Source organism: Pelodiscus sinensis, chromosome 17 (assembly GCF_052426305.1).
Source record: "Pelodiscus sinensis isolate ZL-2025 chromosome 17, ASM5242630v1, whole genome shotgun sequence".
Taxonomy (NCBI): domain Eukaryota; kingdom Metazoa; phylum Chordata; order Testudines; family Trionychidae; genus Pelodiscus; species Pelodiscus sinensis.
The window spans coordinates 36,404,662-36,432,484 of NC_143068.1; the positions used below are offsets into that span (position 1 = coordinate 36,404,662).

The 27,823-nt window shown below is 70.9% G+C and overlaps 1 long non-coding RNA gene across 1 annotated transcript; it reads right to left on the reverse strand.

Moving 5' to 3' along the window:
* Positions 1–55: 55 nt before the first annotated feature.
* LOC142824328 (uncharacterized) lies at positions 56–27,714 on the reverse strand. The gene is made up of 3 exons (XR_012899241.2): positions 27,026–27,714; positions 26,792–26,916; positions 56–584 (listed from the first exon to the last, which is right to left on the reverse strand). It is a non-coding gene; the product is annotated as an uncharacterized LOC142824328 (long non-coding RNA).
* Between the last annotated feature and the right edge of the window lie 109 nt (positions 27,715–27,823).

A 27,823-nucleotide genomic window follows, 5' to 3' on the forward strand; every position in this document is an offset into this window, starting at 1 on the left:
CAATTTACCCTTTGGACCCTACCCACACATCACGCTGGGCCAATCCTTTAGCATCTAACATCTAAAGGTTTATTGCTACAATAAAGAAAAGCATGAGAGTAAGGTTGTTAAAGGATAGTACATTACATGCACCGAATCTCCCAGTCCTCGATGCAGGCTCTAGCAGAGATGTTACAGCTGCTGGCTTAAAAGTCCTTGTTGCGCATCCTAGGATCAGGATGGGTTCACAGTTCTTTCCGGCTCTTCGATCCCTGCAGTGCTGCCTCTGGGATGAAGTGCTGAGCTGAGTACCAAGATGGAGTCCACCACATGGCCTATTTATCCCTCCTTCCTGGTCTCTTCTTGGCTGCAGCAGGTCACCTGGCCAGCGGCCTATCACTGTGTTCCCTGCTGGTAGCCCTTAGGCGTCGGTCACCATTCCCGAGGTGTGTCCTTGGCCCATTGAGAGCCATTGTCCCACAGGGCCGCGCTAATTAGCATGTCCATAGGCCGGGCTCTGCCCAGTGCTCAACCACACTCAGAGAGACTTCCAGTCTCCACACAGATCACCGATTCCTGACTCCACACACAGACATTACACAGATCTATGAAGAGCAGATACAGAATCAGAAGAAAGTAACCTTTTGTTTGACCCCTCCCATGACCCCCTTTGTGCCACCTTTGGGGCGAACTCCCCCCCAGTGACCCGGCTGCTCCCCTCACAATCCAATAACGTGCCAGGGCCCACCTGGGGACACGACTGCAGAGGGACACACACTGGCTTTTGGCTCTGGGGACGTGAGCCTCGTGCCCCCTGCCCCTCGATGGGAGGTGGCTCCCAGTCCTGGGCCAGTTCAGGCAGGCGGACCCACCTGCTGCAGCCCCTGCATGGGCCTGGGCGAGGCTCTCGCTTGGCAAGAGGTTTTCAGGCCCGTGGAAAGGGCTGAGGAAGCAGCCGCAGAGTAACTGGGAGTTAATATGGTCCTGTGGTTTTTATTACACTCAGCGCATTAAATTGATAGCCTGGTACCAAAGGCCAGAAGTGTCACCTCTCAACAAGATGAAATCTGTGTCGCCCGTGGACAGGGGAAGGCTGGAAGATTTATAAAGGCCTCCATAAAATTAACATTTGGATGGGAACAAAGGGGAAAAAAACCGGGAACTGCAGCAGCCTGGTTAGCGAATCTCCTCACATTTCCACAGCCTCCGGCCAGCTGGGCAGAGCCTGTGACCTGCCCCATGCCGGGCGGCTGCAGGCTGGGCCTGGAGGCGCTTCGCTAGCAGGAGAGGTGAAAGCTGGGCCCCGCGAGAACCCGGCCTGGGGCAGCGCCGGGAGCTGGGCAGATGCAGGCAGCAGCGGCCTAGTGCCCTTCCTGGCACAGCACCCAGCCCTGCCCTGAAACCCCACGGGCAGGAGGGCCCGGCCTGGCTCTGACACGGCCCCCGGGAGCAGCCCCAGCAGGGTCCTAGGACGAGGGAGGAGCAGCGGGGCGGCCGGATGGGGGAGAGGAGCGAAGGGCCCTGCTCGCCCAGCCTGGCTCTGACACGGCCCCCGGGAGCAGCCCCAGCAGGGTCCTAGGACAAGGGAGGAGCAGCGGGGCGGCCGGATGGGGGAAGAGGAGCCAAGGGCCCTGCTCGCCCGGCGTGGCTCTGACACGGCCCCCGGGAGCAGCCCCAGCAGGGTCCTAGGACGAGGGAGGAGCAGCGGGGCGGCCGGATGGGGGAAGAGGAGCGAAGGGCCCTGCTCGCCCAGCCTGGCTCTGGCACGGCCCCCGGGAGCAGCCCCAGCAGGGTCCTAGGACGAGGGAGGAGCAGCGGGGCGGCCGGATGGGGGGAGAGGAGCCAAGGGCCCTGCTCGCCCGGCGTGGCTCTGACACGGCCCCCGGGAGCAGCCCCAGCAGGGTCCTAGGACGAGGGAGGAGCAGCGGGGCGGCCGGATGGGGAAGAGGAGCAAAGGGCCCTGCTCGCCCGGCCTGGCTCTGACACGGCCCCCAGGAGCAGCCCCAGCAGGGTCCTAGGACGAGGGAGGAGCAGCGGGGCGGCCGGATGGGGGGAGAGGAGCGAAGGGCCCTGCTTGCCCAGCCTGGCTCTGACACGGCCCCCGGGAGCAGCCCCAGCAGGGTCCTAGGACAAGGGAGGAGCAGCGGGGCGGCCGGATGGGGGGAGAGGAGCGAAGGGCCCTGCTCGCCCAGCCTGGCTCTGACACGGCCCCCAGGAGCAGCTCCGGCAGGGTCCTAGGACGAGGGAGGAGCAGCGGGGCGGCCGGATGGGGAAGAGGAGCGAAGGGCCCTGCTCGCCCGGCCTGGCTCTGACACGGCCCCCGGGAGCAGCCCCAGCAGGGTCCTAGGACGAGGGAGGAGCAGCGGGGCGGCCGGATGGGGGGAAAGGAGCGAAGGGCCCTGCTCGCCCGGCCTGGCTCTGACACGGCCCCCGGGAGCAGCCCCAGCAGGGTCCTAGGACGAGGGAGGAGCAGCGGGGCGGCCGGATGGGGGGAAAGGAGCGAAGGGCCCTGCTCGCCCAGCCTGGCTCTGACACGGCCCCCAGGAGCAGCTCCGGCAGGGTCCTAGGACGAGGGAGGAGCAGCGGGGCGGCCGGATGGGGAAGAGGAGCGAAGGGCCCTGCTCGCCCGGCCTGGCTCTGGCACGGCCCCCGGGAGCAGCCCCGGCAGGGTCCTAGGACGAGGGAGGAGCAGCGGGGCGGCCGGATGGGGGGAGAGGAGCGAAGGGCCCTGCTCGCCCGGCCTGGCTCTGACACGGCCCCCGGGAGCAGCCCCAGCAGGGTCCTAGGACGAGGGAGGAGCAGCGGGGCGGCCGGATGGGGGGAGAGGAGCGAAGGGCCCTGCTCGCCCAGCCTGGCTCTGACACGGCCCCCGGGAGCAGCCCCAGCAGGGTCCTAGGACGAGGGAGGAGCAGCGGGGCGGCCGGATGGGGAAGAGGAGCGAAGGGCCCTGCTCGCCCGGCCTGGCTCTGACACGGCCCCCGGGAGCAGCCCCAGCAGGGTCCTAGGACGAGGGAGGAGCAGCGGGGCGGCCGGATGGGGAAGAGGAGCGAAGGGCCCTGCTCGCCCGGCCTGGCTCTGACACGGCCCCCGGGAGCAGCCCCAGCAGGGTCCTAGGACGAGGGAGGAGCAGCGGGGCGGCCGGATGGGGGGAGAGGAGCCAAGGACCCTGCTCGCCCGGCCTGGCTCTGACACGGCCCCCGGGAGCAGCTCCGGCAGGGTCCTAGGACGAGGGAGGAGCAGCGGGGCGGCCGGATGGGGGGAGAGGAGCCAAGGGCCCTGCTCGCCCGGCCTGGCTCTGACACGGCCCCCGGGAGCAGCCCCGGCAGGGTCCTAGGACGAGGGAGGAGCAGCGGGGCGGCCGGATGGGGGGAGAGGAGCGAAGGGCCCTGCTCGCCCAGCCTGGCTCTGACACGGCCCCTGGGAGCAGCCCCGGCAGGGTCCTAGGACGAGGGAGGAGCAGCGGGGCGGCCGGATGGGGGGAGAGGAGCGAAGGGCCCTGCTCGCCCAGCCTGGCTCTGACACGGCCCCCGGGAGCAGCTCCGGCAGGGTCCTAGGACGAGGGAGGAGCAGCGGGGCGGCCGGATGGGGGGAGAGGAGCGAAGGGCCCTGCTCGCCCGGCCTGGCTCTGACACGGCCCCCGGGAGCAGCTCCGGCAGGGTCCTAGGACGAGGGAGGAGCAGCGGGGCGGCCGGATGGGGGGAGAGGAGCGAAGGGCCCTGCTCGCCCGGCCTGGCTCTGACACGGCCCCCGGGAGCAGCCCCAGCAGGGTCCTAGGACGAGGGAGGAGCAGCGGGGCGGCCGGATGGGGGAAGAGGAGCGAAGGGCCCTGCTCGCCCAGCCTGGCTCTGGCACGGCCCCCGGGAGCAGCCCCAGCAGGGTCCTAGGACGAGGGAGGAGCAGCGGGGCGGCCGGATGGGGGGAGAGGAGCCAAGGGCCCTGCTCGCCCGGCGTGGCTCTGACACGGCCCCCGGGAGCAGCCCCAGCAGGGTCCTAGGACGAGGGAGGAGCAGCGGGGCGGCCGGATGGGGAAGAGGAGCAAAGGGCCCTGCTCGCCCGGCCTGGCTCTGACACGGCCCCCAGGAGCAGCCCCAGCAGGGTCCTAGGACGAGGGAGGAGCAGCGGGGCGGCCGGATGGGGGGAGAGGAGCGAAGGGCCCTGCTTGCCCAGCCTGGCTCTGACACGGCCCCCGGGAGCAGCCCCAGCAGGGTCCTAGGACAAGGGAGGAGCAGCGGGGCGGCCGGATGGGGGGAGAGGAGCGAAGGGCCCTGCTCGCCCAGCCTGGCTCTGACACGGCCCCCAGGAGCAGCTCCGGCAGGGTCCTAGGACGAGGGAGGAGCAGCGGGGCGGCCGGATGGGGGAAGAGGAGCGAAGGGCCCTGCTCGCCCGGCCTGGCTCTGACACGGCCCCCGGGAGCAGCCCCAGCAGGGTCCTAGGACGAGGGAGGAGCAGCGGGGCGGCCGGATGGGGGGAAAGGAGCGAAGGGCCCTGCTCGCCCAGCCTGGCTCTGACACGGCCCCCAGGAGCAGCTCCGGCAGGGTCCTAGGACGAGGGAGGAGCAGCGGGGCGGCCGGATGGGGAAGAGGAGCGAAGGGCCCTGCTCGCCCGGCCTGGCTCTGACACGGCCCCCGGGAGCAGCCCCAGCAGGGTCCTAGGACGAGGGAGGAGCAGCGGGGCGGCCGGATGGGGGGAGAGGAGCGAAGGGCCCTGCTCGCCCGGCCTGGCTCTGACACGGCCCCCGGGAGCAGCCCCAGCAGGGTCCTAGGACGAGGGAGGAGCAGCGGGGCGGCCGGATGGGGGGAAAGGAGCGAAGGGCCCTGCTCGCCCAGCCTGGCTCTGACACGGCCCCCAGGAGCAGCTCCGGCAGGGTCCTAGGACGAGGGAGGAGCAGCGGGGCGGCCGGATGGGGAAGAGGAGCGAAGGGCCCTGCTCGCCCGGCCTGGCTCTGGCACGGCCCCCGGGAGCAGCCCCAGCAGGGTCCTAGGACGAGGGAGGAGCAGCGGGGCGGCCGGATGGGGAAGAGGAGCGAAGGGCCCTGCTCGCCCGGCCTGGCTCTGGCACGGCCCCCGGGAGCAGCCCCAGCAGGGTCCTAGGACGAGGGAGGAGCAGCGGGGCGGCCGGATGGGGGAAGAGGAGCCAAGGGCCCTGCTCGCCCGGCCTGGCTCTGACACGGCCCCCGGGAGCAGCCCCAGCAGGGTCCTAGGACGAGGGAGGAGCAGCGGGGCGGCCGGATGGGGAAGAGGAGCGAAGGGCCCTGCTCGCCCGGCCTGGCTCTGACACGGCCCCCGGGAGCAGCTCCGGCAGGGTCCTAGGACGAGGGAGGAGCAGCGGGGCGGCCGGATGGGGGGAGAGGAGCGAAGGGCCCTGCTCGCCCGGCCTGGCTCTGACACGGCCCCCGGGAGCAGCCCCAGCAGGGTCCTAGGACGAGGGAGGAGCAGCGGGGCGGCCGGATGGGGGGAGAGGAGCGAAGGGCCCTGCTCGCCCAGCCTGGCTAAGGCACAGCCCCCGGGAGCAGCCCCAGCAGGGTCCTAGGACGAGGGAGGAGCAGCGGGGCGGCCGGATGGGGGGAGAGGAGCGAAGGGCCCTGCTTGCCCAGCCTGGCTATGGCACAGCCCCCGGGAGCAGCCCCAGCAGGGTCCTAGGACGAGGGAGGAGCAGCGGGGCGGCCGGATGGGGAAGAGGAGCGAAGGGCCCTGCTCGCCCGGCCTGGCTCTGACACGGCCCCCGGGAGCAGCTCCGGCAGGGTCCTAGGACGAGGGAGGAGCAGCGGGGCGGCCGGATGGGGGGAGAGGAGCGAAGGGCCCTGCTTGCCCAGCCTGGCTCTGACACGGCCCCCGGGAGCAGCCCCAGCAGGGTCCTAGGACGAGGGAGGAGCAGCGGGGCGGCCGGATGGGGGGAGAGGAGCGAAGGGCCCTGCTCGCCCGGCCTGGCTCTGACACGGCCCCCGGGAGCAGCCCCAGCAGGGTCCTAGGACGAGGGAGGAGCAGCGGGGCGGCCGGATGGGGAAGAGGAGCGAAGGGCCCTGCTCGCCCGGCCTGGCTCTGGCACGGCCTCCGGGAGCAGCCCCGGCAGGGTCCTAGGACGAGGGAGGAGCAGCGGGGCGGCCGGATGGGGGGAGAGGAGCGAAGGGCCCTGCTCGCCCAGCCTGGCTCTGACACGGCCCCCGGGAGCAGCCCCAGCAGGGTCCTAGGACGAGGGAGGAGCAGCGGGGCGGCCGGATGGGGGGAGAGGAGCGAAGGGCCCTGCTCGCCCAGCCTGGCTCTGACACGGCCCCCGGGAGCAGCCCCAGCAGGGTCCTAGGACGAGGGAGGAGCAGCGGGGCGGCCGGATGGGGGGAGAGGAGCGAAGGGCCCTGCTCGCCCGGCCTGGCTCTGACACGGCCCCCGGGAGCAGCCCCAGCAGGGTCCTAGGACGAGGGAGGAGCAGCGGGGCGGCCGGATGGGGGGAGAGGAGCCAAGGGCCCTGCTCGCCCGGCCTGGCTCTGACACGGCCCCCGGGAGCAGCCCCGGCAGGGTCCTAGGACGAGGGAGGAGCAGCGGGGCGGCCGGATGGGGGGAGAGGAGCGAAGGGCCCTGCTCGCCCAGCCTGGCTCTGACACGGCCCCCGGGAGCAGCCCCGGCAGGGTCCTAGGACGAGGGAGGAGCAGCGGGGCGGCCGGATGGGGAAGAGGAGCGAAGGGCCCTGCTCGCCCGGCCTGGCTCTGACACGGCCCCCGGGAGCAGCCCCAGCAGGGTCCTAGGACGAGGGAGGAGCAGCGGGGCGGCCGGATGGGGGGAGAGGAGCGAAGGGCCCTGCTCGCCCGGCCTGGCTCTGACACGGCCCCCGGGAGCAGCCCCAGCAGGGTCCTAGGACGAGGGAGGAGCAGCGGGGCGGCCGGATGGGGGGAGAGGAGCGAAGGGCCCTGCTCGCCCGGCCTGGCTCTGACACGGCCCCCGGGAGCAGCCCCGGCAGGGTCCTAGGACGAGGGAGGAGCAGCGGGGCGGCCGGATGGGGGGAGAGGAGCGAAGGGCCCTGCTCGCCCAGCCTGGCTCTGACACGGCCCCCGGGAGCAGCCCCAGCAGGGTCCTAGGACGAGGGAGGAGCAGCGGGGCGGCCGGATGGGGGGAGAGGAGCTTGCCCGGCCTGGCTCTGGCACGGCCCCCGGGAGCAGCCCCGGCAGGGTCCTAGGACGAGGGAGGAGCAGCGGGGCGGCCGGATGGGGGGAGAGGAGCCAAGGACCCTGCTCGCCCGGCCTGGCTCTGACACGGCCCCCGGGAGCAGCCCCGGCAGGGTCCTAGGACGAGGGAGGAGCAGCGGGGCGGCCGGATGGGGGGAGAGGAGCCAAGGACCCTGCTCGCCCGGCCTGGCTCTGGCACGGCCCCCGGGAGCAGCCCCAGCAGGGTCCTAGGACGAGGGAGGAGCAGCGGGGCGGCCGGATGGGGGGAGAGGAGCGAAGGGCCCTGCTCGCCCAGCCTGGCTCTGACACGGCCCCCGGGAGCAGCCCCAGCAGGGTCCTAGGACGAGGGAGGAGCAGCGGGGCGGCCGGATGGGGGGAGAGGAGCCAAGGACCCTGCTCGCCCGGCCTGGCTCTGACACGGCCCCCGGGAGCAGCCCCAGCAGGGTCCTAGGACAAGGGAGGAGCAGCGGGGCGGCCGGATGGGGAAGAGGAGCGAAGGGCCCTGCTCGCCCGGCCTGGCTATGGCACGGCCCCCGGGAGCAGCCCCAGCAGGGTCCTAGGACGAGGGAGGAGCAGCGGGGCGGCCGGATGGGGGGAGAGGAGCGAAGGGCCCTGCTCGCCCGGCCTGGCTCTGACACGGCCCCCGGGAGCAGCCCCAGCAGGGTCCTAGGACGAGGGAGGAGCAGCGGGGCGGCCGGATGGGGGGAGAGGAGCGAAGGGCCCTGCTCGCCCAGCCTGGCTCTGACACGGCCCCCGGGAGCAGCCCCAGCAGGGTCCTAGGACGAGGGAGGAGCAGCGGGGCGGCCGGATGGGGGGAGAGGAGCGAAGGGCCCTGCTCGCCCAGCCTGGCTCTGACACGGCCCCCGGGAGCAGCCCCAGCAGGGTCCTAGGACGAGGGAGGAGCAGCGGGGCGGCCGGATGGGGGGAGAGGAGCCAAGGGCCCTGCTCGCCCGGCCTGGCTCTGACACGGCCCCCGGGAGCAGCTCCGGCAGGGTCCTAGGACGAGGGAGGAGCAGCGGGGCGGCCGGATGGGGGGAGAGGAGCCAAGGGCCCTGCTCGCCCGGCCTGGCTCTGACACGGCCCCCGGGAGCAGCCCCGGCAGGGTCCTAGGACGAGGGAGGAGCAGCGGGGCGGCCGGATGGGGGGAGAGGAGCGAAGGGCCCTGCTCGCCCAGCCTGGCTCTGACACGGCCCCCGGGAGCAGCCCCGGCAGGGTCCTAGGACGAGGGAGGAGCAGCGGGGCGGCCGGATGGGGGGAGAGGAGCCAAGGGCCCTGCTCGCCCAGCCTGGCTCTGACACGGCCCCCGGGAGCAGCCCCAGCAGGGTCCTAGGACGAGGGAGGAGCAGCGGGGCGGCCGGATGGGGGAAGAGGAGCGAAGGGCCCTGCTCGCCCGGCCTGGCTCTGGCACGGCCCCCGGGAGCAGCCCCAGCAGGGTCCTAGGACGAGGGAGGAGCAGCGGGGCGGCCGGATGGGGGGAGAGGAGCGAAGGGCCCTGCTCGCCCAGCCTGGCTCTGGCACGGCCCCCGGGAGCAGCTCCGGCAGGGTCCTAGGACGAGGGAGGAGCAGCGGGGCGGCCGGATGGGGGGAGAGGAGCGAAGGGCCCTGCTCGCCCAGCCTGGCTCTGACACGGCCCCCGGGAGCAGCTCCGGCAGGGTCCTAGGACGAGGGAGGAGCAGCGGGGCGGCCGGATGGGGGGAGAGGAGCGAAGGGCCCTGCTCGCCCAGCCTGGCTATGGCACGGCCCCCGGGAGCAGCTCCGGCAGGGTCCTAGGACGAGGGAGGAGCAGCGGGGCGGCCGGATGGGGGAAGAGGAGCCAAGGGCCCTGCTCGCCCGGCCTGGCTCTGACACGGCCCCCGGGAGCAGCCCCAGCAGGGTCCTAGGACGAGGGAGGAGCAGCGGGGCGGCCGGATGGGGAAGAGGAGCGAAGGGCCCTGCTCGCCCGGCCTGGCTCTGACACGGCCCCCGGGAGCAGCTCCGGCAGGGTCCTAGGACGAGGGAGGAGCAGCGGGGCGGCCGGATGGGGGGAGAGGAGCGAAGGGCCCTGCTCGCCCGGCCTGGCTCTGACACGGCCCCCGGGAGCAGCCCCAGCAGGGTCCTAGGACGAGGGAGGAGCAGCGGGGCGGCCGGATGGGGGGAGAGGAGCGAAGGGCCCTGCTCGCCCAGCCTGGCTAAGGCACAGCCCCCGGGAGCAGCCCCAGCAGGGTCCTAGGACGAGGGAGGAGCAGCGGGGCGGCCGGATGGGGGGAGAGGAGCGAAGGGCCCTGCTTGCCCAGCCTGGCTATGGCACAGCCCCCGGGAGCAGCCCCAGCAGGGTCCTAGGACGAGGGAGGAGCAGCGGGGCGGCCGGATGGGGAAGAGGAGCGAAGGGCCCTGCTCGCCCGGCCTGGCTCTGACACGGCCCCCGGGAGCAGCTCCGGCAGGGTCCTAGGACGAGGGAGGAGCAGCGGGGCGGCCGGATGGGGGGAGAGGAGCGAAGGGCCCTGCTTGCCCAGCCTGGCTCTGACACGGCCCCCGGGAGCAGCCCCAGCAGGGTCCTAGGACGAGGGAGGAGCAGCGGGGCGGCCGGATGGGGGGAGAGGAGCGAAGGGCCCTGCTCGCCCGGCCTGGCTCTGACACGGCCCCCGGGAGCAGCCCCAGCAGGGTCCTAGGACGAGGGAGGAGCAGCGGGGCGGCCGGATGGGGAAGAGGAGCGAAGGGCCCTGCTCGCCCGGCCTGGCTCTGGCACGGCCTCCGGGAGCAGCCCCGGCAGGGTCCTAGGACGAGGGAGGAGCAGCGGGGCGGCCGGATGGGGGGAGAGGAGCGAAGGGCCCTGCTCGCCCAGCCTGGCTCTGACACGGCCCCCGGGAGCAGCCCCAGCAGGGTCCTAGGACGAGGGAGGAGCAGCGGGGCGGCCGGATGGGGGGAGAGGAGCGAAGGGCCCTGCTCGCCCAGCCTGGCTCTGACACGGCCCCCGGGAGCAGCCCCAGCAGGGTCCTAGGACGAGGGAGGAGCAGCGGGGCGGCCGGATGGGGGGAGAGGAGCGAAGGGCCCTGCTCGCCCGGCCTGGCTCTGACACGGCCCCCGGGAGCAGCCCCAGCAGGGTCCTAGGACGAGGGAGGAGCAGCGGGGCGGCCGGATGGGGGGAGAGGAGCCAAGGGCCCTGCTCGCCCGGCCTGGCTCTGACACGGCCCCCGGGAGCAGCCCCGGCAGGGTCCTAGGACGAGGGAGGAGCAGCGGGGCGGCCGGATGGGGGGAGAGGAGCGAAGGGCCCTGCTCGCCCAGCCTGGCTCTGACACGGCCCCCGGGAGCAGCCCCGGCAGGGTCCTAGGACGAGGGAGGAGCAGCGGGGCGGCCGGATGGGGAAGAGGAGCGAAGGGCCCTGCTCGCCCGGCCTGGCTCTGACACGGCCCCCGGGAGCAGCCCCAGCAGGGTCCTAGGACGAGGGAGGAGCAGCGGGGCGGCCGGATGGGGGGAGAGGAGCGAAGGGCCCTGCTCGCCCGGCCTGGCTCTGACACGGCCCCCGGGAGCAGCCCCAGCAGGGTCCTAGGACGAGGGAGGAGCAGCGGGGCGGCCGGATGGGGGGAGAGGAGCGAAGGGCCCTGCTCGCCCGGCCTGGCTCTGACACGGCCCCCGGGAGCAGCCCCGGCAGGGTCCTAGGACGAGGGAGGAGCAGCGGGGCGGCCGGATGGGGGGAGAGGAGCGAAGGGCCCTGCTCGCCCAGCCTGGCTCTGACACGGCCCCCGGGAGCAGCCCCAGCAGGGTCCTAGGACGAGGGAGGAGCAGCGGGGCGGCCGGATGGGGGGAGAGGAGCTTGCCCGGCCTGGCTCTGGCACGGCCCCCGGGAGCAGCCCCGGCAGGGTCCTAGGACGAGGGAGGAGCAGCGGGGCGGCCGGATGGGGGGAGAGGAGCCAAGGACCCTGCTCGCCCGGCCTGGCTCTGACACGGCCCCCGGGAGCAGCCCCGGCAGGGTCCTAGGACGAGGGAGGAGCAGCGGGGCGGCCGGATGGGGGGAGAGGAGCCAAGGACCCTGCTCGCCCGGCCTGGCTCTGGCACGGCCCCCGGGAGCAGCCCCAGCAGGGTCCTAGGACGAGGGAGGAGCAGCGGGGCGGCCGGATGGGGGGAGAGGAGCGAAGGGCCCTGCTCGCCCAGCCTGGCTCTGACACGGCCCCCGGGAGCAGCCCCAGCAGGGTCCTAGGACGAGGGAGGAGCAGCGGGGCGGCCGGATGGGGGGAGAGGAGCCAAGGACCCTGCTCGCCCGGCCTGGCTCTGACACGGCCCCCGGGAGCAGCCCCAGCAGGGTCCTAGGACAAGGGAGGAGCAGCGGGGCGGCCGGATGGGGAAGAGGAGCGAAGGGCCCTGCTCGCCCGGCCTGGCTATGGCACGGCCCCCGGGAGCAGCCCCAGCAGGGTCCTAGGACGAGGGAGGAGCAGCGGGGCGGCCGGATGGGGGGAGAGGAGCGAAGGGCCCTGCTCGCCCGGCCTGGCTCTGACACGGCCCCCGGGAGCAGCCCCAGCAGGGTCCTAGGACGAGGGAGGAGCAGCGGGGCGGCCGGATGGGGGGAGAGGAGCGAAGGGCCCTGCTCGCCCAGCCTGGCTCTGACACGGCCCCCGGGAGCAGCCCCAGCAGGGTCCTAGGACGAGGGAGGAGCAGCGGGGCGGCCGGATGGGGGGAGAGGAGCGAAGGGCCCTGCTCGCCCAGCCTGGCTCTGACACGGCCCCCGGGAGCAGCCCCAGCAGGGTCCTAGGACGAGGGAGGAGCAGCGGGGCGGCCGGATGGGGGGAGAGGAGCCAAGGGCCCTGCTCGCCCGGCCTGGCTCTGACACGGCCCCCGGGAGCAGCTCCGGCAGGGTCCTAGGACGAGGGAGGAGCAGCGGGGCGGCCGGATGGGGGGAGAGGAGCCAAGGGCCCTGCTCGCCCGGCCTGGCTCTGACACGGCCCCCGGGAGCAGCCCCGGCAGGGTCCTAGGACGAGGGAGGAGCAGCGGGGCGGCCGGATGGGGGGAGAGGAGCGAAGGGCCCTGCTCGCCCAGCCTGGCTCTGACACGGCCCCCGGGAGCAGCCCCGGCAGGGTCCTAGGACGAGGGAGGAGCAGCGGGGCGGCCGGATGGGGGGAGAGGAGCCAAGGGCCCTGCTCGCCCAGCCTGGCTCTGACACGGCCCCCGGGAGCAGCCCCAGCAGGGTCCTAGGACGAGGGAGGAGCAGCGGGGCGGCCGGATGGGGGAAGAGGAGCGAAGGGCCCTGCTCGCCCGGCCTGGCTCTGGCACGGCCCCCGGGAGCAGCCCCAGCAGGGTCCTAGGACGAGGGAGGAGCAGCGGGGCGGCCGGATGGGGGGAGAGGAGCGAAGGGCCCTGCTCGCCCAGCCTGGCTCTGGCACGGCCCCCGGGAGCAGCTCCGGCAGGGTCCTAGGACGAGGGAGGAGCAGCGGGGCGGCCGGATGGGGGGAGAGGAGCGAAGGGCCCTGCTCGCCCAGCCTGGCTCTGACACGGCCCCCGGGAGCAGCTCCGGCAGGGTCCTAGGACGAGGGAGGAGCAGCGGGGCGGCCGGATGGGGGGAGAGGAGCCAAGGGCCCTGCTCGCCCGGCCTGGCTCTGACACGGCCCCCGGGAGCAGCTCCGGCAGGGTCCTAGGACGAGGGAGGAGCAGCGGGGCGGCCGGATGGGGAAGAGGAGCGAAGGGCCCTGCTCGCCCAGCCTGGCTCTGACACGGCCCCCGGGAGCAGCCCTGGCAAGGCCAGCAGGTGACCCCCGCAGCTCCGCCCGCCCCCGCTTGTTGCTCACGCCTGTTGTGCTGTAGCCTCCCCCAGGCGGCCTCTGCAAGCCCCGGCACAGGAAATATCCCGCGCCCAAGGCACCGGTGGGACCCCGAAGGAAATAAACCGGCATTCGGTTAGAGAAGTGACAGCCGTGGTCCCGCAGTGCCCCTGCTGGGCCGACCGGCTCCCCAGGCCCGTGTGGGTCCAGGCCAGGGGCAGTGCTGGCCCCACAGCCCAGCGCCTGGGCTGGTTACATTTCTGTCCTAGCCCCGGAGCAGCGGGAGCCCAGCCGGTGGGGGTGGGAAGGGGCAGGGAGAGCAGAGGGACAGGCGGGGAAGAGGGGCAGGGTTTCGGGGGAAGAGGGAGGGCCAGGGCAGGGGCAGGGCCAAGGGGGAAGAGGCGGGGCAGGAGCAGGGAGAGAGGGTCTGAGGAAGGGGGGAGTCTGGGGGCTCAAAGGGGGGGTTGCATACGGGGGGGGGGGCTCAGTGCCCGGATGTTGCTGGTTCAATGTGATGGGGGGGGGGAGTTTGTGGTTTCAGGGAACAGCCCAGAGGTGCAGCCGGGGTGTCTGGGACCCTGGTGCCCCCCCCCCCTGCTCAGAGGACACGGCCGGGTCTGGCCAGAGGCAGACAAGGGGCTGCGGAGGGAACCTGGCAACCGGCCCAGCTGGCCCCAGCGAGGGGGGAACATTGGACGGGGGGGGGGAAGAGGGGCCCAGGCGACCCTCTTACCAGGGGAGAGGACAATGGCCGGGGCAGGGGCTGTTGCTGGGAGCCGGGGGCTGTTTGGGGCTGAGGGCAGGGCAGGGCAGGCAGGACTCAGCCGGCTGCAGGGGAGGCTGGCGCGGGGCTGGGGCCAGGCCGACCGGCCGGAGGATCCGTCGCTGTTCAAAGCCCAATAGCCCCGCCTGTGCGGTGGGGGCTGAGTCGCTCTGCTCTGGGGGGCAGGGGGCACCGTTCCTTGCGGCGGGGCCGGGGGAGGGGACCCCCGAGGGGCTCACGGCGGAGGAGGCGGCTGGAGGCCCGAGAGGCGCCGTCCCGGAGGCGGAGGGGCGGACCCCCCAGGTGTGAGGGGCCCCCGAGAGGGGCAGGGAGGGGGAAGTGGCGGGGCAGGGGTGGGGCAGGGGCAGGGAGGGGGAAGTGGCGGGGCAGGGGTGGGGCAGGGGCAGGGAGGGGGAAGCGGTGGGGCAGGGGCAGGGAGGGGGAAGCGGCGGGACAGGGCAGGGCAGGGAGGGGGAAGCGGCGGGGCAGGGGCAGGGCAGGGAGGGGGAAGCGGCGGGGCAGGGGCGGGGCAGGGAGGGGGAAGCGGCGGGGCAGGGGCGGGGCAGGGGCAGGGGCAGGGAGGGGGAAGCGGCAGGGAGGGGGAAGCGGCAGGGGCAGGGCAGGGCAGGGAGGGGGAAGCAGCGGGGCAGGGGCGGGGCAGGGGCAGGGGCAGGGAGGGGGAAGCGGCAGGGGCAGGGCAGGGAGGGGGAAGCGGTGGGGCAGGGGCGGGGCAGGGGCAGGGAGGGGGAAGCGGCAGGGGCAGGGCAGGGCAGGGCAGGGAGGGGGAAGAGGCGGGGCAGGGGCAGGGCAGGGCAGGGAGGGGGAAGAGGCAGAGCAGGGGCAGGGCAGGGCAGGGAGGGGGAAGAGGCGGAGCAGGGGCGGGGCAGGGCAGGGAGGGGGAAGAGGCGGGGCAGGGCAGGGCAGGGCAGGGAGGGGGAAGCGGCGGGGCAGCGGCGGGGCAGGGCAGGGAGGGGGAAGAGGCGGGACAGGGGCAGGGCAGGGAGGGGGAAGAGGCGGGACAGGGGCAGGGCAGGGAGGGGGAAGCGGCAGGGGCAGGGCAGGGCAGGGCAGGGAGGGGGAAGAGGCGGGGCAGCGGCGGGGCAGGGCAGGCAGGGGGAAGAGGCGGGACAGGGGCAGGGCAGGGCAGGGAGGGGGAAGCGGCGGGGCAGCGGCGGGGCAGGGCAGGGAGGGGGAAGAGGCGGGACAGGGGCGGGGCAGGGCAGGGAGGGGGTGTGACGGACCGGGCCGTGTCTGGGCACAACTAAGGGCGTCCACTCAGGGCGAATTGCTCAAATCCGGGGCTCTTTACAGTCCCCCTGACTGGTGACCTCTCCAAACAGGCCACAAACCAGTCTCACAGAGCGCTTCAGCAGCCTGCCTGAAGCCTCCCGAGCAAAACCCCTCCGACACCCCAGCAATATCCGTGCCCCAGATGGCCCCGGGCCTGTACACAGGTGGGGGGTCCTAGCACCCAATCCCACCTACCCCGAACAAGTCCTGTCCGGTTCCAAGAAACCAGCCACAGATCCCTGGTCAATTTACCCTCTGGACCTTACCCACAAATCACGCTGGGCCAATCCTTTAGAATCTATATCTAAAGGTTTATTATTACAAGAAAGAAAAGCCTGAGAGTAAGGTTATTAAAGTACAGTACGTTACATGCACCGAATCTCCCAGTTCTCGATGCAGGCTCTAGCAGAGATGTTGCAGCTGCTGGTTTAAAAGTCCTTATTGCACATCCTACGATCAGGATGGGTTCACAGGTCTTCCGGGCTCTTCAATCCCTGCAGTGCTGCCTCTGGGATGAAGTGCTGAGCTGAGAACAAAATGGCATCGACCACATGGCCTCTTTATACCTCCTTCCTAGCCTCTGCTGGTATGCAGCAAGTCACCTGGTCATAGGCCAATCTCTATGTTTCCTGCTGGCTGCCCTCAGGTGACAAATCCCATTCTTTGGGTGTGTCCATAGCCTATTGAGAGCCATTGTTCCACAGGGCTTTGCTACTCAGCCTGTCCATAGCCATGCTTAGCCACATTCACAGAAATATTCAGCTTCCACACAGATTACAGATTCCTACCCACACACACAGACATTATACACTCACATAAATAGTGTACATACGATTAACAAACAATAAGTTCCCATTCAATACCCCACATGGCTCCCCCCCATACCAATTTCTGGGGCCAACACCCCCACCTAGGGGTGCAGCAGCGATCTGGCTGCTTCCCTCCAATTCAGCAACGTGACAGGGGGAAGCGGCAGGGGCAGGGCAGGGCAGGGAGGGGGAAGAGGCGGGACAGGGGCAGGGCAGGGCAGGGAGGGGGAAGAGGCGGGGCAGGGCAGGGAGGGGGAAGCGGCGGGGCAGGGGCAGGGCAGGGCAGGGAGGGGGAAGAGGCGGGGTAGGGCAGGGAGGGGGAAGCAGCGGGGCAGGGGCGGGGCAGGGCAGGGAGGGGGAAGAGGCGGGGCAGGGCAGGGAGGGGGAAGCGGCGGGGCAGGGGCAGGGCAGGGCAGGGAGGGGGAAGAGGCGGGGCAGGGCAGGGAGGGGGAAGCGGCGGGGCAGGGGCAGGGCAGGGCAGGGAGGGGGAAGAGGCGGGGCAGGGGCGGGGCAGGGCAGGGAGGGGGAAGCGGCGGGGCAGCGGCGGGGCAGGGCAGGGAGGGGGAAGAGGCGGGACAGGGGCAGGGCAGGGAGGGGGAAGCGGCAGGGGCAGGGCAGGGCAGGGCAGGGAGGGGGAAGCGGCAGGGGCAGGGGCGGGGCAGGGCAGGGAGGGGGAAGCGGCGGGGCAGCGGCGGGGCAGGGCAGGGAGGGGGAAGAGGCGGGACAGGGGCGGGGCAGGGCAGGGAGGGGGAAGCGGCGGGGCAGCGGCGGGGCAGGGCAGGGAGGGGGAAGAGGCGGGACAGGGGCGGGGCAGGGCAGGGAGGGGGAAGCGGCAGGGGCAGGGCAGGGCAGGGCAGGGCAGGGAGGGGGAAGAGGCGGGACAGGGGCAGGGCAGGGCAGGGAGGGGGAAGCGGCGGGGCAGGGGCGGGGCAGGGCAGGGAGGGGGAAGAGGCGGGGCAGGGGCGGGGCAGGGAGATGCCGGCTCCCTGGCTGTAGAGGCCGGTTTCCGAGGTCGGGAAGCGGGAAGCCCTCTGGAAAGCCCGTGCAGCTGCGTGTGCTCGGGGGCGCCAGGCCGTTCAGGGGCAGCCTGGCACTTCCCGCCCGCCGGGCCCCGGCACACGCCCCTCTGGGGCCGAGGCCAGGGCGGCCGCATGGCGAGCTGCGCGGGCTCCTGTCGGTAGCATGTTGAATTAGGCTACGCGAGGCGATGGCAGGCAGGCGGCATTTAGCTGAGAGTGTCTCAGCCATACAGGGTAAAATACGCAGCAGGGAGCCATCATTATCCCAAGCCAAGTGTTCAGAGCCAGGCGGCCGGCACTAGGGCTCATGCAAGAGGCACGACCCGAACCTGGCACGGCTGGACACGCACAGTCGGGGCACCCAGGCCCCAGCTCTGCCCATGGGACAGCTCGGGCCCAGTGACCCCAGCGCAGCCCCGACCCCTTGGGGACAGCTCAGGCCCAGTGACCCCAGCGCAGCCCCGACCCCTTGGGGACAGCTCGGGCCCAGTGACCCCAGCGCAGCCCCGACCCCTTGGGGACAGCTCAGGCCCAGTGACCCCGGCGCAGCCCCGACCCCTTGGGGACAGCTCAGGCCCAGTGACCCCGGCACAGCCCCGACCCCTTGGGGACAGCTCAGGCCCAGTGACCCCGGCGCAGCCCCGACCCCTTGGGGACAGCTCAGGCCCAGTGACCCCGGCGCAGCCCCGACCCCTTGGGGACAGCTCAGGCCCAGTGACCCCAGCGCAGCCCCGACCCCTTGGGGACAGCTCAGGCCCAGTGACCCCAGCGCAGCCCCGACCCCTTGGGGACAGCTCGGGCCCGGTGACCCCGGCGCAGCCCCGAACCCTTGGGGACAGCTCAGGCCCAGTGACCCCGGCGCAGCCCCGACCCCTTGGGGACAGCTCAGGCCCAGTGACCCCGGCGCAGCCCCGACCCCTTGGGGACAGCTCAGGCCCGGTGACCCCGGCGCAGCCCCGACCCCTTGGGGACAGCTCGGGCCCAGTGACCCCGGCGCAGCCCCGACCCCTTGGGGACAGCTCAGGCCCGGTGACCCCGGCGCAGCCCCGACCCCTTGGGGACAGCTCGGGCCCGGTGACCCCAGCGCAGCCCCGACCCCTTGGGGACAGCTCAGGCCCGGTGACCCCGGCGCAGCCCCGACCCCTTGGGGACAGCTCAGGCCCGGTGACCCCAGCTCAGCCCCGACCCCTTGGGGACAGCTCGGGCCCGGTGACCCCAGCGCAGCCCCGACCCCTTGGGGACAGCTCAGGCCCGGTGACCCCAGCTCAGCCCTGAACCCCTTGGGGACAGCTCAGGCCCAGTGACCCCAGCTCAGCCCCGAACCCTTGGGGACAGCTCGGGCCCAGTGACCCCAGCTCAGCCCCGACCCCTTGGGGACAGCTCGGGCCCAGTGACCCCGGCGCAGCCCCGAACCCCTTGGGGACAGCTCAGGCCCGGTGACCCCGGCGCAGCCCCGAACCCCTTGGGGACAGCTCGGGCCCAGTGACCCCAGCTCAGCCCCGAACCCCTTGGGGACAGCTCGGGCCCAGTGACCCCGGCGCAGCCCCGACCCCTTGGGGACAGCTCAGGCCCAGTGACCCCAGCGCAGCCCCGACCCCTTGGGGACAGCTCAGGCCCAGTGACCCCAGCGCAGCCCCGACCCCTTGGGGACAGCTCGGGCCCGGTGACCCCGGCGCAGCCCCGAACCCTTGGGGACAGCTCAGGCCCAGTGACCCCGGCGCAGCCCCGACCCCTTGGGGACAGCTCAGGCCCAGTGACCCCGGCGCAGCCCCGACCCCTTGGGGACAGCTCAGGCCCGGTGACCCCGGCGCAGCCCCGACCCCTTGGAGACAGCTCAGGCCCGGTGACCCCGGCGCAGCCCCGACCCCTTGGGGACAGCTCAGGCCCGGTGACCCCGGCGCAGCCCCGACCCCTTGGGGACAGCTCAGGCCCAGTGACCCCGGCGCAGCCCCGACCCCTTGGGGACAGCTCAGGCCCAGTGACCCCAGCGCAGCCCCGACCCCTTGGGGACAGCTCAGGCCCGGTGACCCCGGCGCAGCCCCGAACCCTTGGGGACAGCTCAGGCCCGGTGACCCCAGCACAGCCCCGACCCCTTGGGGACAGCTCAGGCCCGGTGACCCCGGCGCAGCCCCGACCCCTTGGGGACAGCTCGGGCCCAGTGACCCCGGCGCAGCCCCGACCCCTTGGGGACAGCTCAGGCCCGGTGACCCCGGCGCAGCCCCGACCCCTTGGGGACAGCTCGGGCCCGGTGACCCCAGCGCAGCCCCGACCCCTTGGGGACAGCTCAGGCCCGGTGACCCCGGCGCAGCCCCGACCCCTTGGGGACAGCTCAGGCCCGGTGACCCCGGCTCAGCCCCGACCCCTTGGGGACAGCTCGGGCCCGGTGACCCCAGCGCAGCCCCGACCCCTTGGGGACAGCTCAGGCCCGGTGACCCCAGCTCAGCCCTGAACCCCTTGGGGACAGCTCAGGCCCAGTGACCCCAGCTCAGCCCCGAACCCTTGGGGACAGCTCGGGCCCAGTGACCCCGGCGCAGCCCCGAACCCCTTGGGGACAGCTCAGGCCCGGTGACCCCGGCGCAGCCCCGAACCCCTTGGGGACAGCTCGGGCCCAGTGACCCCAGCTCAGCCCCGAACCCCTTGGGGACAGCTCGGGCCCAGTGACCCCGGCGCAGCCCCGACCCCTTGGGGACAGCTCAGGCCCAGTGACCCCGGCGCAGCCCCGACCCCTTGGGGACAGCTCAGGCCCAGTGACCCCAGCGCAGCCCCGACCCCTTGGGGACAGCTCAGGCCCAGTGACCCCAGCGCAGCCCCGACCCCTTGGGGACAGCTCGGGCCCGGTGACCCCGGCGCAGCCCCGAACCCTTGGGGACAGCTCAGGCCCAGTGACCCCGGCGCAGCCCCGACCCCTTGGGGACAGCTCAGGCCCAGTGACCCCGGCGCAGCCCCGACCCCTTGGGGACAGCTCAGGCCCGGTGACCCCGGCGCAGCCCCGACCCCTTGGGGACAGCTCAGGCCCGGTGACCCCAGCGCAGCCCCGAACCCTTGGGGACAGCTCAGGCCCAGTGACCCCAGCTCAGCCCCGAACCCTTGGGGACAGCTCAGGCCCAGTGACCCCAGCGCAGCCCCGAACCCTTGGGGACAGCTCGGGCCCAGTGACCCCAGCTCAGCCCCGACCCCTTGGGGACAGCTCAGGCCCAGTGACCCCAGCACAGCCCCGAACCCTTGGGGACAGCTCAGGCCCAGTGACCCCAGCGCAGCCCCGAACCCTTGGGGACAGCTCGGGCCCAGTGACCCCAGCTCAGCCCCGACCCCTTGGGGACAGCTCGGGCCCAGTGACCCCAGCACAGCCCCGACCCCTTGGGGACAGCTCAGGCCCAGTGACCCCGGCGCAGCCCCGACCCCTTGGGGACAGCTCAGGCCCGGTGACCCCGGCGCAGCCCCGACCCCTTGGGGACAGCTCAGGCCCGGTGACCCCGGCGCAGCCCCGACCCCTTGGGGACAGCTCAGGCCCAGTGACCCCGGCGCAGCCCCGACCCCTTGGGGACAGCTCAGGCCCGGTGACCCCAGCGCAGCCCCGACTCCTTGGGGACAGCTCAGGCCCGGTGACCCCAGCGCAGCCCCGACCTCATGGGGACATTTTTGACCCCGTGACCCCGGTGCAGCCCCGGCCCCTTGGGGACAGCTCAGGCCCGGTGACCCCAGCGCAGCCCCGACCTCATGGGGACATTTTTGACCCCGTGACCCCGGTGCAGCCCCGGCCCCTTGGGGACAGCTCTGGCAAGGGGCCAGATGAGAACAAATGAGCGTTGTGAGTCAATCCAGGCTGGGATGGAAACGCTCCAATTGCTCTGTCTGGTGCTCCGTGCAGGCAGTGACGCAGCATGGGCCGAGCAATGAGCCATCCGGGGCCAGGTGATTCAACTCGCATTCCTACACAAGCCTCACCTGCCAGATCCAGCCTGCGACCGGCCCCTCCCTGCTCTGGGGCAGGCTGCAGGCCGTCTCCTGCCTTCTCCTGCCACAGGGCCTGAAACGCTCCCAGCGGGTGTCTGGCTGCTCCCGGCCAGGACAGGATCCAGCCCTCTGGAACACCTGGGCAACTAGCTGGGCTTCGGTCAGTCTCCCCTCAGGCAGGCCCCACAACGCCTGACTTCAGGAGTGGGGTGTAGGCCATCTCGCCGCTCTGCCCGGGGGCGCAGACTCACAGGCCGCTGCCCTGTCTGCCCCCCTGCGGCAGGCTGCCATTTGACCACCCCCTTCCTGCCTGCACCCACAGACCCTGAGCTCCTGGCCCGACGAACTGTCTGGTGTCGGCTGGGTTCGTGGCCCGCGCTGCTGTGGCCATTTCCTTCTCAGCCTGGAACAGAACCCAGGCGCCTGCCCCCTGAGAACTAGGAAGGGAACCCAGACAGCCTGGCCCCCCCTCCAGCCATGGCACGTGGCAGGCACTGGCGCCCCTTCCAGCCCAGGCCCACAGGCCCCAGGAACCCACTGGGCTGGGGTTTCTCCTTATCAGGCTAAAACCGGAGCTGAGCACTAATCACAAGGCCCCAGCTTGCTGCCAGGCCAGACAGACTCGGTCTAGCAGGCTCTGGCTGGTTCCTTCCTGGACCTCACCCTGGGCCCTTCACTGCGCCAAGGGGAGGAGAGAGGCTGTGGCGGAGGCTGACTGGACAGCTCCCTCCCTCCCTGCTGGATGTGGCTCCAGCATCAAGCACAACTCCCCATTCATCATCCACTAAACAAATTGAAATTTAAGGGCTTGTGTCTCTAAAACACAGCGAACAATTCCCATTGCATTTTAATGGTGCTGTAATTTATTGGATCAGAAATGATGGATGGCAGCAGGAAGGGCTGAGCACTAATGCGGCACCCGCCTGCCAGAGATGTGCAGCAAGGGAGAGGACAGAGCAGCAAGGCCCGGCCTCTGCAGCCCCCCTGGAGCCCAGCAGCCTGGCTCCTGGGGAACAGCCTCAGAAGGGCAGCCCAGAGCCAGCTGCTCCTGGCCGCCCTCGTAGCTGTCCGGCCACTTCCCTGCTGCCATGGCTGGGGTGAGCGTGGGCCGGAGACGGGCGCAGGCTGAACACAGGGGCAAGAAGCCTCAGGCTGTGGCAGCCCCCGAGGGAGCCAGGCACCCGGTGCAGAGAGCAAGCAAAGCTCCCCTGCACCATCACCTCCCTGCATGGGGCAGGGACTGAGACCAGGCGCCAGTTACACCCCAACGTGGGCGCGGGGCCAGAACAGAGCTAGCACGTCCCTGCCCCCGCAGGCTGCAGCTCAGCCAGCCCCAGGGCCAGCTCTGCAGGGGGGCATCCCGGCCTGCTGCAGGCTCCAGCATCCCCCCTTCTATCAGCCCAGGTAACCCTGCCCCTCCGCTCCTCCCGCAGCCCCCTCCACACCGCTGCACCCCTGCTCACCCGAGGGGAGGGGATACGGGGAGCAGACCAACCTAGGGTTCAAGGTGGGGGGAAGCAGACTGACCCATTGCTCATGGGAGGGGTGGACGGGCACAGCCTGCCCACTTCTCAAAGTCCATGACTAGACCCAGGGTTCAACTAATGTCGGGGGACAAATAATGACAAAAAGGATCAAGGTGTGGGGGGTCACAGGAGGGGGAGCAAAGAGCAGACTGACCCACTGCACACAAGAGGGGGAAGCAGGGAACAGACCAACCCATTGCTTACAGGAGGGGAGAGGGAGCAGACTGACCCATTGCTTACAGGAGGGGAGAGAGAGCAGACTGACCCATTGCTTACAGGAGGGGGAGCAGGGAGCAGACTGACCCACTGCTTACAGGAGGGGGAGCAGGGAGTAGACTGACCCATTGCTTACAGGAGGAGGAGAGGGAGCAGACTGACCCATTGCACATGGGAGAGGGAGCAGGGAGTAGACTGACCCATTGCTTACAGGAGGAGGAGAGGGAGCAGACTGACCCATTGCTTACAGGAGGGGAGAGAGAGCAGACTGACCCATTGCTTACAGGAGGGGAGAGAGAGCAGACTGACCCATTGCTTACAGGAGGGGAGAGGGAGCAGACTGACCCATTGCTTACAGGAGGGGGAGAGGGAGCAGACTGACCCATTGCACACGGGAGGGGGAGCAGACTGACCCTAAGCTCGCAGGAAGGGGAGACACCTTGAGCTGTGGACTCATTCTGACCCCATCCCCTGCCCCACATTTCCTACGCCAAACCCTCAGGGGAAGGTGCCTGGCTCCCACAGCAGCACTGATTGGCTGCTTTTCCACAGGAGGCGGGGAGGTGGGGAAGCAGCCAATCAGAGCAGGCTCCCATGGCCAAGGCTCAATGGGTGGAGCTGGGGGGCACTCCACGTGGCCCCTCCCAGTGTGGAGTGACCCCCTGCAGGAGGTGCCAGCCGCATTCCAGGCATTGGCTGCTCACAGGGCGGCCACGCTCCCCAGACCTGGGGGATGCTCCGTCTCTGCTGGCACGTCCTGGGGGATGCTCAAATCCCACGTTACGGGCTCACCGGGTGACGGGGGGGGTTACGCTGGAGGGCAGAGCAGATGATCTGGTGAATTTCGGAAACCCCACCACAGCTGGGTCATGCCAAGCGCTGGCTCACACGGCAGCAGTGCCCTGGAGGCAGGGTTGACACCTAGAGCTTCATCTCTTCCTGGCTGCGCCATCCACGGCCCCCTTCCCCCAGCAGCTGGGGATAACAGCATCCCCCGCAGGCTGGAGCTGCCTGTGCGGCGGAGCTGCTGATCCAATTGCGAGGGGAGAAATGAGGATGCACAAGGAGCTGCGTGACAGCTGGGGGCTGCAGCACTGCAGAGCAGCTGAGAGAGGACTCCAGCCCCTCAGCCTGTCGGCTGGGCTGGGATACAGGGACAGGGACAGGGAGCGGGGCTGCTGGGCGAGAGACTGAGCCAGGGGAAGGAGCAGAGCTGGGGGCCGGGGCTAAAGAAATCAGACCACCCTAGAGTGTGCTGGCTGCAGATCAGGGCTGAGGGCCAAGCTGGGAGGCAGTGGGATGACCTCCCTACGGCAGTCACCTCTACAAAGGGCCCCGGAAGTGGCCGTGGCCACAGGGAAGGTGGGGCAGCGATGGCCCCCTCCCCCAGGCAGAGGCAGAGCAGTTCTGGGCCTGAGCCTGCCCGTCAGCCTCCCTTCCTTGGCCCTTGTGACGGCGCGTCAGGGTCCCTGCACCCCCGTCCACAGCCTCCGAGATCCAGCCCAGCATAGGACCGCTGCAGGCATAGGAGGGCAGGCCGACAGCCCTAGTTCCCTTGGGGGAAGCCCCTGAACCCCCTACACTGGTGAGCCTGCTTCCTCCATGCTTCCCCGCTCCCAGCCCTGCCCCCAGCCACGTGGCGTCTCCGCCTCCCCCCTTTGTCTCTCCCCCGGGAAGAGCCTTGTTCCCTGCCCAGGCTGGGCCTGGGTGTCCGGGCCAATGCACGTGTGGGTGGGTCAGTGGGGATCCCAGCCCAGCACGGGGGGACCTGGGTACAGAGCAGACGCCCCGCCACCGTGCCATAGCCCGGCTCCCTGGGAGGCTGGCACAAGCCCTGCTCACCGCTTGCCTGCTGGGCTGGCCTCCCCAACCAGCTCCCAGCCTCCCGCTGCTGCAGGGGAGCTCCTGGGCGTGAAAGGAGCCAGCCAGATGCCCGCTGCCCAAGCCAGTCCTGTTCAGAGAACAGCGCCCCCAGCACCATGGGTCGGCTCAAGCCAGCGGGGAGAGCCCACCTACAGACCTTTGCCCCCTCCGCACAGGAGCAGCAGAGGCCAGCTAGGGGCAGTGCCAGGCACGAGTCCACCCCCCAAAGGGGAGCAGAGCAGCACTCCCCCCCACATGCCTGTGGCAGCACAGAACTGCCATTGGGGCCAGACCCACGGAGGTGGGTGCGGGGCACCGTGTCGCTTGCACAAGCCTCAGCCCCAGAGCAGCCCTTAGCACATCAATTAGGCCAATTACTGGGATTGGCCTGGACCGTCATTAACGAGGCACAGTCAATAGCGCGCCTTTGCGCCCGGCAACGGCCTCTGCTCCGGGTACAGGGGGCTGGGTGCTCCCCACGGACACCGGGCTGGGGCTGCAGCTCCCCTCTTGGGGCAGCTATGGGAGCCTCCAGGCCCGAGTGCAACACGCCCAGAGCAGGTCGACGGGGCTCAGCAGGCCCCTGCTGCTCCCCCAGGCAGCCCTGCAGGTGATCCTGCCCCGGGCGGTCTGCCAGTGCCACCAGCCAAAGGAGGGCCCAGCAGCCCTGGGGTGTGAGGGTGCCTGAGCCCAGCCCTGAGACTCCAGCCAGGGGGCCCCAGCGGCAGGGCAGCACTTGCTGATCTCAGCCCCAGTGCCGGGGGCGGGGGGGGGGGGCGCAGCATGAACCCTGCAAGGCCAGCCCCCCGGAGCAGAGATTATCCGTAGCTGGGAAATGCAGCCCCCCCAATCTGACACTCTCCTGCTTTTCTAGGCTTCCTGGGGGCCTGAGCTGCTAACACTGCGGGGGGGCAGAGCCGGGTTCACAGGGGGCCTCCTATGGGGTTGCTCGTGCACAGGGGGGCAGGGGCCACTGCAGCCCCATTTCAGCAGCTCTCCCAGAGCTGGCTGTGGAAATCAGAGGCCTCCCCAGCCCAGGAGCTGGAGCCATGTGAACAGCTCCCTGCCCGGGGCCAGCCGGCTGCGGAAGGCGCACGGTGCCTGGGAGATCCATGCAGCGCTTTCCCTGGTTAATCAGCTCTGAGCGCCGGCAGGGACGACTCACAGGCACCTTCCTGCGCATCGTTCCCAGCGGGAGCAGGGGATGCCAGTGCACACGAGGAGCCGTGGCGCTGAGCGGGGCACCTGTGGGGGGCTCCACTGGCGGGAAGGAGCGTGTGGGGGGGGGGACCTATCTCTGCGGGGGGAGGCACCTACTGGTGTGAACGAGCGCGCGGGGGGGGCCGGGTGAAGGAGCGCACACGCGCGGGGGGGGCTGGGTGAAGGAGCGCACGCGCGGGGGGGGGAGGGGGGCCGTACCTGTCTGTCTGGTGGGGCCCCCTCTGGTGTGAATGTGTCTGTTTAGGGGCTGGGTCCCTGTCTGCGCGTGGGAGGGGCGGGGATCGTGCCGGGCCGCGGGGCTGGTGCCTAACCCAGCTGTGGGGCGGTCATGCTGGCCGCGTGGGGAGCAGGAGCGAGGCCGCGTGGCCTGGGGCAGACAGGGCTGTGCCCCGCACGGTGGCTGCTCTCCGCCCCGCAGCCCCAGGGGGTCGAGGCCGGGCCCCAGGCCTGCCTGCAGGGGAGGCGGCTGCCCCGGCCTGCAATGCTCCCGGCCCCCTTCCAATCTGCCTTCTCCAGCTGTAGCACCGCGGGTTCGGTCCCGAACTTGCCAGTGGTCCCTGCAGAGCCCCGCCCCCCTGCAGAGCCACGCCCCCGCCCCCGCCCCGCCCCGCCCGAGGAGCTGGGCCCCCCACCCCTCGCCCCCTGGAGGCAGAGCCCTTCCTTTTCCGTTGCTGGGCTGTCATGGGAGCCGGGGGGCTGCCCCCCCGCGCTACCTGCCAAGCCCTCCCCGCAGCCTGCCCTGCCCAGAGCTTGCAGGAGGCAAAGCAGGGACTGGAGCAGGGGCCTCCGCACCCAGCTGACGCCACATCCATCGCTAGGTGCCAAGTGCCACAGCAGCCCCGTGGCCCCGAGTCATGCCCTGGGCGCGAGCCCACAGGCAGCTCCACAGCCCGCCTGGCATGGGGAGGGCGAAGCAGGGATGGGACTGAGCCAGGCTGGCAGCCCCATGGCTCCCCCCCCAGCTCTCAGCACCTGCACTGGCGAGGGGCTGGCTCTCCTGGTGCCTGACTCCATGCTCACCGCTGTCAGTGAGGGGCAGAGCAGAGCTCAACGGGGCTGGGGGGGCTGCCAGCTGTGGAGAGAATAGACGAGTCCCCCTCCCCCATGGTCCCCCCACCCTGACTCGCTGGGGAAGCCCCTCTGTGCTGTTGCTCTAGCACCCGCCTCCTTTGCCACACGGGCCCCTGGCATGACATCAGAGGGCAGCCCCCTCCCCACACTGGGCTGCTGTCGTTTGCCGTCTGTCCCCCCTCGTTCTCCTGTGACACTCACTGATTCCTTCTGTCTGTCTCCCGCTCTGATCCGTCCTCATTGTCATGCACGACTCTTCCTGCTTCCGAGCGTCCTGGCGCTTGGCGCTCCGGGGGCTCTTTTCTTCCTGCCATTCAACGTTAGTGCTGAGAAAGGCAAGACGGATGGTGTGAGCGAGACATGCAACGCCAGCATCTTCCAGCCACCGCCGCCCGCAGGCCTGGGCTCCCAATACTCTCCCAGTCCCCTCTGCACCTGCTCTGGGGGCTCCCGCCCCCCGGCCTGCTTGCCTCCTGCCGAGTAGTCACTGGCGTGGCAGCGGGTGCTAACTGGGCCTGGGGACGTACAAGGCCCGACACACTCGTTTCCCTTTGGACCTAAGCCAGGGATTGACCTTGGGAGCCAGAGGTGACAGGAGCAAGAATTAACGTGTTGCAGCAACAACTGTGGTGCTGCCAGCAGACCATGCCAGGGCCCAAGGGTTGTTTCCAGCACCACGTAGGCACAGACACGGCCAAATGGGTCAAAGCACCAGGGTCCAATTAACCATGGCAAAAGGATTGCAGGGACGCATATCCACCGTGCAGCCACAAGAGTCTACAGCGGAACAAGAAAAACACGGGTAGTCCAGGCCATGTGCTCCTGACTCCTGTGGGGGCATGTGTGAGAGAGACTACACTGAGCCAGCGCGGCTGGACACAACCTGCCTTCTGCTGGGTGTAAGTGTGTGTGCACTCATGTCCTATGCTGGGTGTGTGTGCGTACTCTTGTGCATGCATGCGCATGTCACACCGCCCTCTGCTGGGTGTAACTGTGCACGCTCTCGTACGTGCATGCATGCGCACATCACACTGCCCTCTGCTGGGTGTAACTGTGTGCGCGCTCTCATGTGTGCATGCATGTGCACGTCACACTGCCCTCTGCTGGGTGTAACTGTGTGCATGCACTCTGAAGTGTGCATGCATGCGCACGTCACACTGCTCTCTGCTGGGTGTAACTGTGTGCATGCACTCTGAAGTGTGCATGCATGCGCACATCACACCGCCCTCTGCT